Source organism: Myzus persicae, unplaced genomic scaffold (genome assembly GCF_001856785.1).
Source record: "Myzus persicae strain clone G006 unplaced genomic scaffold, MPER_G0061.0, whole genome shotgun sequence".
NCBI lineage: Eukaryota > Metazoa > Arthropoda > Insecta > Hemiptera > Aphididae > Myzus > Myzus persicae.
This window is the reverse complement of record NW_019103354.1, coordinates 151,502-163,458: the sequence shown is the minus strand read 5'-3', so window position 1 is coordinate 163,458 and position 11,957 is coordinate 151,502.

The window sequence follows — 11,957 nt, the reverse complement described above, 5'->3', positions numbered from 1 at the left end:
TAGCAAAATCACTATAAGAATCTAAAAGTTTCATTTATTTTAGATTCTATATGGAGTGAGGAATGTAAATGTTGTATAATCATAATTTTTTATACACGACGATTCATCAAGCATATTCAACCCTCTTATTCTTTATTCAATGCATTTATTCAAATATCTATATATTTAATTTTTAAGTAGCCTAGGTTTAGTTCGGTACCTAGATTTAGAATACATCTAGAATAATATATATTACATAATATATATAGCAGAGGTTGCCAGACCGCGGCTCATATCTTATTGTAAGATTAAAAACAATTTTACTAATAAAATAATAGGCGTATTATATGAAGAAAAAATTATCCCGTACAGAATTGAATTTGATATTTGTGCATGTAATTATAAATTCTTCCACATTCTACACATTATTTTTACATTTGATATCTTATCTTATTTACGATAATCGAAAAGTTTTTTCCCTGTTCTTCTACATTTTGCATTATACTGTGCCACTCACAATATTATCTTATCGCTGGTACCTACCTGTACACTATACTTAGAATACTATAACTTTTTTTCAATAATTAAGGACGACCTTACTTTACTGTACATTGTCAAATATTTTTTCTGGAAACGTTGATGTACATAAATCTAAATTTGAAGGAGTGGCTTCAGAGCTATTAAATACGTTGGTTTTTAGGGTATTAGTCTCTATTAATTCATATTATACTAAGAAATTTTTACAAATTGTAAAATTTCATTATTAATATTGATTATTTTTAAAAATTTATAAAGCGCCTTGTACTGCGAAAATTGTCAAGCTTTTGGCCTAATAACAAATTAACATAAATCAAAAATGTTTTCAATACTTTAATTTGGATCAAGTTATGAACATTTTATACAATATCAATGTTTAGGCTAATATATTATTTTTTGTGTATTAAAATAAATAGTATTTCGTTTTAATTTTTCATTATTTATATTTTTTTACTCTTCTTCTTTTTATTATTTTTTACTTCCAAACACCCCCGTTTATTAGGTCCAATAAGCTACGTCCATTTGTCCTAGATCAATGTATAACAATTTAATAAAATTAGTTTATTTAGGTTTAATGGTGTTTGCAATAATAAATAATAATAACTAAATATTTTCTTTGTAACAAATAAAACTTGACTGTAACAATGTATATAGGTGATGGATAGCACAGTTATGACATATTGTTAACAATCTCAATTTTCCCGGTGGCAAACAATATATACATAACGGTTCTTGACTACTATGATGTCCATAACAAAATGTCCAAAAATATTTTAAGTCTTCTATAGTACAAGAGAATACAACGTGCCTCTAACCTACTCAATTATGTCCTATAGTTTGAACTATATATAGGTACACATAGTAAAATGTTGAAATGTTTAGTCACAGTAAATATTTTCATATACGATTTATCGCTGAATAGGAATTCAACAATATAAACGGTTTGAATAAAACCGAATTCTAAACAATTTGTTCCTTCTGTGTGCGGCTGCTTCCCCTCCCCTCACAATCATGCACTAAACGTTGTTCTTTATGTGTTAATTGTTTTTTATTTTTATTACATCGTAAGCGTAGTTTATTCGTACTTGACAGTTGCCAAGAAAAACCTCAAGTATATATACCCATTATTGCGTTAACAAAATAATATATTATTGTAGCTCAGTGAATATTTCATTTATAGAATAAAGGAAATCGAAATAATGAATTCAAATAAATGCACTGGTGGTATAGAAATTGTTATTCATAATAAACGTGTGCAATGTGCATCGTATACTATTCGCTACAGTATCTACGAAGAATAAGAAACGTGAAATAAGAACGTATAATTTACCTGTGTGTACGACGAAAATGTTATGCATATAGCTCTAACTCTCTTAGTACCTATAGTAGTTCTTATACTTTAATAGGGTGAATAAGTAGAAAATTTAATGAGATAGTGTACAGTATAAATTATAAACTGTATAATTACTATTATAATAGGCACTAGCCAAGTTCTATATACGAATAATATAATATGTATAAAAAACGAACAACGAAGTTATGAAAAAGTATTTATGGTGATCTACTTTTGGGTTATGTTAACTCCCAGGAGACTTCTGAATAATACTATACTAAGTATTATAAGTCTTATAAAGTTATATAGCCTATTGTTATATTCAGGTGGCTTGTAGAACTTATAACTTTAAGACAAAGAATAACGTATAACGTTGTTGACTTCAGTCGGTAATACATTTTTTTTAATTTAAAATGTATTTAAAATGGTATATGAGTGATTGAAAATAAAAATAAAAGGGGCCAATAAAATATTGTATTTAATGCCTTACATTAATTATTACTATACATAAGGAAATATATTTTATTGTAAAATAATTAAGTAATATTTTCAAATATTATACAATAAAAGTAAATTTTAAATTTTAAAATACCCATTACACGACACACATTCGATAAAACCATAGAATAGAATAAATATTTATAAATAATATTCATATGCTATTTACTTTATGCTGGCTTTGTTCACAACTTCCTAGAATATCGTCGTATTGTGTGTGAATACTATATTTCCATAATGGTTATGAATTATGAGCTTAAAATATAATAGTATGGTTTTTCAGAGTACTCGATTTAAAATAGCTTATGTTCACAGCTGTATCAATAATATTTCTTTATATTTATTTAGATTTTTTAGAAACGAAATTATTTTAAGCGTAAGCCATCAAACGTATAACTTGATTCGATGGCGTTTCTTCAAAATTCAACTCAGCGAATAATGAACCATCATGGGCGTTCTCACGGGGGGGGATATGGGAGGATGGATCGCCCCTATGACGTTTTTTTTTTTAGGTGAAATGGATTTTCACGATTAACTGATAAGAAAATTAAATAAATGAATAATATGCAATTATTGGTATACAGATAACAGATAACAGATTACAGACCACGGTTACAGTAATCTAATATTATATTGTGATTATATTGATATTTGATGTAAACAATAAATAATTAGTCTCACGATACCGTTGATTATACAAGTGATAACATATTTTCCAGTGTTTATCAATTGATTTTAGCGATTTGCATAGTGTATTGATTTGCATACTGACTTGTAATTTAATTTTTGTTCAAAATGAAACGAAATAATTCAAGCACTATATTAAATTTTTTTCCAAAAAAAAAGTCAGTTCCTCCTACAAGTTCTGATGTAGAAAGTATACAAGCTGATGGTATGGTTGAAGTAGACAAAAAAAAAATGTCTGAGCAGCCTGATGTAAATTGTTGTAGCCTTAGTGACAAAGTTCGGAACCATGATAGTAGAATGGGAAACAAATAACCAATTTTTGGAGCTCACCTATAGGTATCCTACATAGAAATGAATAGGTAATAATAATGTATGTACGCTGTTATCGATAATTGTCGCTCAAACTATGTGCATATTGTGGTATTTGTGTTTTTCAAATTTTTATGTCAGTGATCGTTTTTTCGAATAGTATATTTTCATTTTTTTATCTGTTTTAAGAACAAGTTCTTAAGGATGTTAATTTCTTAATTTTCTCATATATTTATCAAGGAAAACATTTCGAGATAGGTATCATTCACCAGTTTTTTTGTAAAACCGATTGGTACTTATTGTATTTTTGTTATTATTTAAAAATAAGTATTAAATATAGAGACTAAAAACTCTAGCCAATTATTTATATTTGTCATAATATACAAAATAGGATTTAATTTTAAGTACAATTTGTGCCTTTTGCTATGGCCTAAGGGAATTTTAAATAGTTTAAAATATGATTGACATTAATAATAATTGACATAATAATTGACATTCCTCCCCTCCCCCCCTAAACTTACATACAAAGTACTTATTGCATTTGAACAAAGTTATAAAAACAGTCAGTGACTCCTTCGTGGATATTTAAATTTGAATACGCATCATATTATTGATGTAGTATAGGTGAATAAATGTTCATTACACATGTGGTCGACCCGCTCTTACATCGGATAGTAATATAATTTTAATTATTCCAAAACACACTGGTGCAGAGAGAGCTTCCCGTCTTGTGTCGGATCGGCATTGTCCTGTGCCGCCGCCTCAACCGTTGACGACCATAAGGTTATGCTTGCTAGCACAGCAGCGTGTCGTACCCCATGTGGCCGTCCGGCCGACGATTGCCAGCGACTCGTGGCCCGACCGCAGGCGCACATGGGGCCCTCGCCGCCGGTTGGCACCCGCCGCTCGAGCTGCGTGCTGCACATTATGTGGGCCGAGTACTGGCGGCGGAATAGGGCGGAAAGTCGTAGGGTGGTGGGTAGCGCACCGGTGCGATGTGTCTGTTGGTGAGAGGGTAGGGCGGTAAAGCCATCCGCGTGACTGCTGCGGAGGAGTACGACGCGAGCATTTATACGACGACGACGATGAGGAAGAGGACGATTATGAGGTGGCGGATGACTCGATGGGGAGGTGGAGGTGGAGGTGGAGGATGAGGATTTTTTTTGCAGCGTACGCGACGCAATGACGATAGAAGCAGGCATATATATATATAATTTGTGTGTGTGTATGTGTGTGTGTGTGTGTGTGTGTGTGTGTGTGTGTGTGTGTGTGTGTGTGTGTGTGTGTGTGTGTGTAGGGAGCGAAGGGACGCTTCTGGCCTGGACCGCCACCGCCGCTTCACGCGGATGGCACGCGCGCGAGTGAGCTTTACCCCCCTCCGCCGTTCTACGTTGCGCTGCGCCACACCTATAATCCCCTTCCACCCCTCGGAGCGCTTGCCACCCCAACACTCCTCCACACCTCACCCACCCGCACCAGCAATACACTAAATCAGCGTTGCCTGCACCGGCTTCGGTCGTTATGATTATTTTTCTTGTTGCCGTCGCTGTTATTATTTTTATTATTATTACTATTATTATTATTATTATTATTGTTTGCGACATGCACACACACACACACGCACACACAATCGCATAGTTGTGTCGTCGATGCGACCGTGTGTGTGGAATGTACTTACATATTGCGTGTATAAGCTCGACGACGTAAATATTATATTATACACCGCCACGTCGCGAGTCGTGTCGGTGAGACACGTGGCCACGCGCCGAGTTCTGAAAAGACTAGGTAGGTAACGCTTGCTGTAGATTTCACTATGTGTCAGTATAAATTATGTTTTCTAGTCTTACAAGTGCTTTAAAAAACTGACCTAATAACTCGTCCCTCCACCCTCTCCCAATTTGTTTTTACATTACATTTATTTTTTTTAAACTCGTGTTGAAATCTTAACATTATTAACAAATAACATTTATACTATTATATCATTATCATATCGCATATCATCCCTCTGTATATATAATATATATATATATAAATAAGCACCTAAGTCTGAGTCTAATAGTGTCACACTAATTGTACATATTTTGTCAATTATAATATTTTAAACGATCATTGAATTAGTTAAAATACACCCTGTTCCGATCCAGTAGTCCTGCAATATATTATTAGAAGCTATATTAAGTATATTATGTTTTTCTTTATATATTGCAAGTTATAGCATATTATAATGAATAAAAATAGCTAGTTATTTAAGTACTTTTAGACTAATGTATTAATTAATTGATATTGTCTACTATATTACTATATAACAGTATAGGAATTATTTTTGTAAGGAACATATTAACTAATTTGCTCGGACTTGCTTCCATGAAAACACCTGCATACCATTGTTGCAGTTTTAAAGCGAGTGGATGGACATTGAATTAAACACTAATCCTTTATTGTACCTAATTTGCATATAAACTTATTTACTAGTATATACCTACACGGCTACACACTTCCGATTCCGGACTACACACTTTGAGTGTTAACTAAGAAATAGGGCTGAATTGTGAATATGCTGGAATTATGAGGTTTAATAATTTTTAAGGTAGGTATATTATTATATTTTCTTGTAGTTCACTGAATTTTCCCAGAACAATGCAATTATACTTCAACCTACCAACTGTTGACTATGCCATTATAGAGAATTGAAATTAGTTTGATCAGAATTCAGACTAACGTGCAATTTTGGAAGTTACGGTCCAACGACCGATCGGCTATATTTATTTATATTTATTGGAACAGACAAAACGCGTAAACGTTTTATAATTTAAACGTTTATAGTGCATGATCCTGTACCCCATAATATAAGCGCTTATATCAATTATTTGATCTAAACGTGCTGCAGATGGCGCCGATAAACCAAAATTGCAGACTCGAATCTAACCACCGTATACATATATTATATTATAAACCTACCTACCTTTTATAAACATTTCCCATACATATAGTGGTTACAATAATACTATATAAAATAACATATGGACAATATCTTGTAAGTAGATTATACACCTATATTTATTTACCTGTTATAAATGTATACAAACGCGTACATACACTCGCGTATCACTTCAATCGGTACTATGCTGTTTTGGTATAGTTGTACAACAAGTCAGAATATAATGATTATCAATTAAGACTTAAGGATAGTACCGATAATAATGTACATTACCTGGGTATATAGTAGTATACAGGGTGTCTCGTGAGCATTTACCCATTTCTGAAATAATGGAGATATAATTCGGATTTTTTTTGTTTTTATAAGACTCACAGGGACAAGAACTACAAATATTTCATATTTTAATTCAATTTAGTTTTTTTGGCAAAAAAGTTAAAAAAATAATAATTGCTTATTTAATCATTAAAAAAAAAATAACCATTTTGTAGAATTTCATTTTCTTAACATTCTTCAACATTTTATTTTCATTAGCCTATAATGATTTTTAATATTTCAGAAAACGGGACAAGATCAGGGGCATGCCTAGGGAGTGTTCAACCCCCCCCCCCCCAAAAAAAATTTATTATAAATAAAAGTTGACCATAATGTATATGTGGAGCTTGATTAGGCTAGGTTTGAAAATAGAAACTCTCCCGAAAAAATTCCTAGGCACGCCCCTGGACAAGATTATATCAAAACATCAAAATTAATGATTGGTATTAATTATAAATAATTTGCAATTTTAACATTAAAAATCACGAGATTAATGAAAATAAAATGTTGAAACGTCAACCTTTTCGGAAAAATAAACTCTACAAAATGGCTACACCATCATTGTTTTTGAAAATTATTTTTTAGCTTTCTTTACCAAACTTTAACTTAAACCAAAATATGAAATATTTGTAGTCGTTGTCCCTATGATTCTTATTAATAAAACAGAATTATGATATCTCCATATTTCAGGTGATATCCAATGGGTTATCGTTAAGTTGGACACTGTATAATACTAGTACCAATACTATTATACTGAACCGACGAATTAACGTTGATTTTCATTTTAAGTTACTTCTAAGTCACGTAGGCAGCTATACGAATAGTTAGTCACAGCAGGTAGCAAATATTATGGTTATATAAGAGCAACTGACGTTTATACATATATTTAATAAATTATGTTTCGTAATGATGTATAGTGTCCATTATATATTTATATAGATACATAAAAGTATACATTATTAATGTATACCTACCAATCTGCAGTTTTTGAAATTGCGATATAACCGAAACTTTCAAATGATAAAATAATTAGTAATTTATTTCACTACTGGCGATTTTTAAACAACAATAAATATTATTATACATAATAAAACTTTGTATTATATTATGCTTATTTATATTTATATATATATAACCACTATAATTATATTTTGTATCCATAAATGTGTTACGTGCAGTATTATAATAATAATTGTAATGTTTCTTTTTTCGATTTTTTCAGAACGGTTTTACGATCGGCAGTGCGATCATTGTTATTCTAATATATTATATGGTATAGGTATATGTTCAAAAATAGTAATGAGTATACTGCAGGGTCGGATGTATATCTGATCGCATATAATATTTTATAAAATATTACACTCTTCGTCGCTGCTGGTGTCATATTCTCGACCGTTACGGCAGTGAATACTCAGAATCCATTACATATACTGTCTAGCAGCACCCACCTCGGTCGTTTTTGATGTCGTTGTTGTTGGAAATAACAAAGAGTGTAGTGGCTTAAGTCATAAAAAATATACGTGGATGTTGAATACATTCGTGTACCTATTATAATATATTATATACAGGTATATTGGTACATTTATATATATGTATACAATTCGGTATAATATGCATAAACATATTTTTTATCATAAAGTGGTAGAATGCTTATATATGTACACACATTTTACATACGAGTATATATATTTATTTTATATATTATGTATAGATGCACATGTTATATTATAATGCCTATCTACTTAAATTTATTCAGCCAAATGTCAACTTATAATATTTTTAGTTATTATACTTATTATGTTATATGTACATATATATTATAATAGTATATACCTAAATAGGTACTTTAACACTGGTGCGAAACGAAATGCTATTAATATTTGTTTTTCGTTTAAATCTCATACAGTCATATCTATAATTGTAATTTGAAATACATATTATATTGATAAAATAGTTTTTTTTCTTTAGACACAATGAAAATAGTACCTACCAAGCAATATAGGTAGGTACCTAAATTTGAGTTCATATAGTAGCCAAAGTTCAAAGATGCTTCAAACGAATTCTTTTTAAAAATTAATTACGTATTTATAGTTATAAGCAAGAAAGATTGATTTATAACTTTCAACTCGTTCAATATTCAACCTTATCTAATATTATAAAATATAAGGTAATTGGAAATTTCAAAACGTCATAGAGTATTAAAGTACCACTTCGGTCGATATAAATTCTCGTGACGCAAACCGTTAATTCACATTTTACTGAATAAACTATATAGATAGGTACTACGTGCGTCGATAGTAGGTACCTATACGTATGTACAGAATAAGGATTACTTTAAAAGACACATTGGTTGTTTTTCAGAAATCTCATAACTTAAAGGAGCTATAGAAGCTAAGTAAGTACCTACACATAAATATAACGAATACCTATTTATTCCGTTTAACTTCGAAAGGGTTCTCAAACCCTTAATTATGATTCCAATGTATTTTTATTCTCCTGCAGGTCTCTGAATAAACAAGATTCTATATTAGATAATTATAATAATAATTCATTAAAAACTCGTTAAAATCTCGTTTATCGGTCAATTTTAATTTAGTATAAAAATACGTGGCTTACAACTTGGTTATAGTTTAATGCAGAATAGTATTACAATATTTTGAACCAATTTCAAATATAGGGCCAATAAATAATAATCGCCAATAATGGCCAGTTGGTAGCAATAATGTTCAGACAACTTTTACTACGTAACGTGATACAGTATGTTAGTATATAAATGATCATCGAAGCGAGTCAAGAATCACGCGAGTATAACAGGAGGCGTGACACGGACACGAACACGTCACCCAGAACATCGTGACGGCCGCTGCCAATCACGAACAGTTGCCACCATGTTTTAAGGTACTACTTTAACTCCTTCCAATAAATTTATAAGAAATTCAAATTTTTGAATAAAAGTTTAATGAACCAAAATACAAATACAACTTTTACTTGATTTTATTAGGCATTACGCTCTCGAATTTGATCGAAATGGCGTTGTAAACTGTATAGTAGCAGGTATGTATATATTTTTATATTATATTCCTATATTGGATCTATATTTAGGTAAGTTTGATGCAATATGCAATAATTGAAGTTCGAAGATTAGATGAATAGAAGAGTATTGACGAAATTACTAGATAGTTTTAAATAATATAATTATTTCTAGTATTTAAAAATATTCACTACAAAATTAACATTGTACAATTTGCGCATAGGTACAAAAAGCTATTTCCTAATTGGCTTACAAAATATAACTATTTCTTTACTAGGTAGGTACTTGTGTTTTTTACAATTTACATAATTATTAATGAGCTACTTGAAAAATAATCAAATTATATGAATAAACTTCCTTATTTTAACACTTCAGTGAAGCGAGAACTGAAAATGATAATATATTGATTTTACAATCATGAAGTGTGCTTTTGTTTTCCTATGAGATCCATTTTGGGAAATTTTTTTCAACTTATTAAAAACTCAAAAACTTGTATGCAGTACCTATCTTTAAAGTTATGCAAATTAAACACAGGTGGAGCACTGGTACACTATCTATACATAGGTAGGTACTTAAAAAAAATTATCTTTACTCAAGTATAAATTTATAGTATGGTACCTGAAGGATACGACCCGTAGAGGGTAAAAACATAATTTATCTCATGTATTGCATTATTGTATTTCAGCTACATATATATATTTAAAATTTGAATAGTATATAAAACGTATTGCCCTCTAACAGTTATAGGTTATGGTCATAAAATTAAAACAATTAATTAGTTTATAATATTATAAATTAAAATTAAAAATTATTTTATTTTCTATTAGTATTTACTAGTTATTACTAAGGTATAAAGGTTCATAAAAATAACCACTTTTCACTCAATTACATCCTCTTTGAGTCACATGATAGGGTTGTTCAATCATTCAATTATACAAAACTCGTCGATTTCAATTTTATAGAAATTAATGAACAAAATATCTAGAATGTCATATGACCCAAAAATTCTATGCAAATATTTGCATATATTCATTCAAAAGTAGATAACGTATATTATATATTTGTATGATTGTAACCTTGATATAGAACTGTTACAGACTTAAACTATGTGTATATCTTTATGTTTAAGTATAATTTAATGTTAAAAATGTCATTTCAAAGTGGTTTTTGTAAGTTAAAAGATGAAATAATATAGAAAACACACCGGAGGGTCGAAAGGCTGTTACTAGTAAAATCTTATACCAATAGACTATTTTGTTCTTGTTTGTAAATATTACACTTAATCATATCAAACCACTCCCTTCTTATTCAGTAAAATGAAAAAATATTATATAACTGCAGATTTGAAAAAAATATACTATTAGTTTGTTATTTGAATTGTCAGTATATATATTTTTCATTTGACGATTAATGACTAATGGCAACAACACATTTGATCACAGCGATAAACCTTTTTAAAGGAAGCTCATCCAACAATTGCGAACACTACTGGAAATGTATCTCTTATTCTTCTTTAACTACATTGTTGGCAAAAAATAGACGGTGCGGTAGGTAGAAATTACTATAACATGTTATAAATGTACAATATTTGTGTGAATCCCGATGGGGGATTTTATATTAAATGATAAAATGACCGAAACATGAATATTGGGAACTCTACAGGTAGTCTTGGGATTGTTAGAAATATATTATTCGCTTCCGCTTACAATCGACCACGACTAGAAAATGCCATTTACCTGCCCGAAGAGGTCGTATTGTGTTGTTAGGGGACATTCAAACAGGGATTAAATCATAAGAGTATCGTGTGTGGTGTGTTGTGTGTCTTGTTTGAAAAATTATATTCTGAATCTGTAGAAATTTGTTATTATATATTGTCATATTGAGTAATCTGGAGTCTGGAACCAGCTGTGTAATCCTGCTGTTGATTTTCCACTTCATACTAACACTTATTTAATGGCATTAGTGCAATATATAGTACATATTCATATAAAATGTTCTTTTCCAACCCAAAGTTATACAATTGTATTTTTCGTGAATTTAGATGGATATTGACATAAGGCCGCGAAACGTTATCAAGCAACCCGAGGTTTAAGTCTCTCTACTACACTTATAATATAACATAACATTGTAGAAAATAATCGAAAACAAATTTAGTGAGAAAACGTTTTTAGGTAAGAATCTATTTTTATCAAAATCTTATAAATGTATGTTTTTCATCAACTATGATAGAACCATATAGTTATCTAAGTTGGTATATGACCAGGGTTTGAACCAGTGATACCATAAAACGTTCGTTCAAGTGCAGTCGAACTTGGTTGACTTAAAAGTCGATA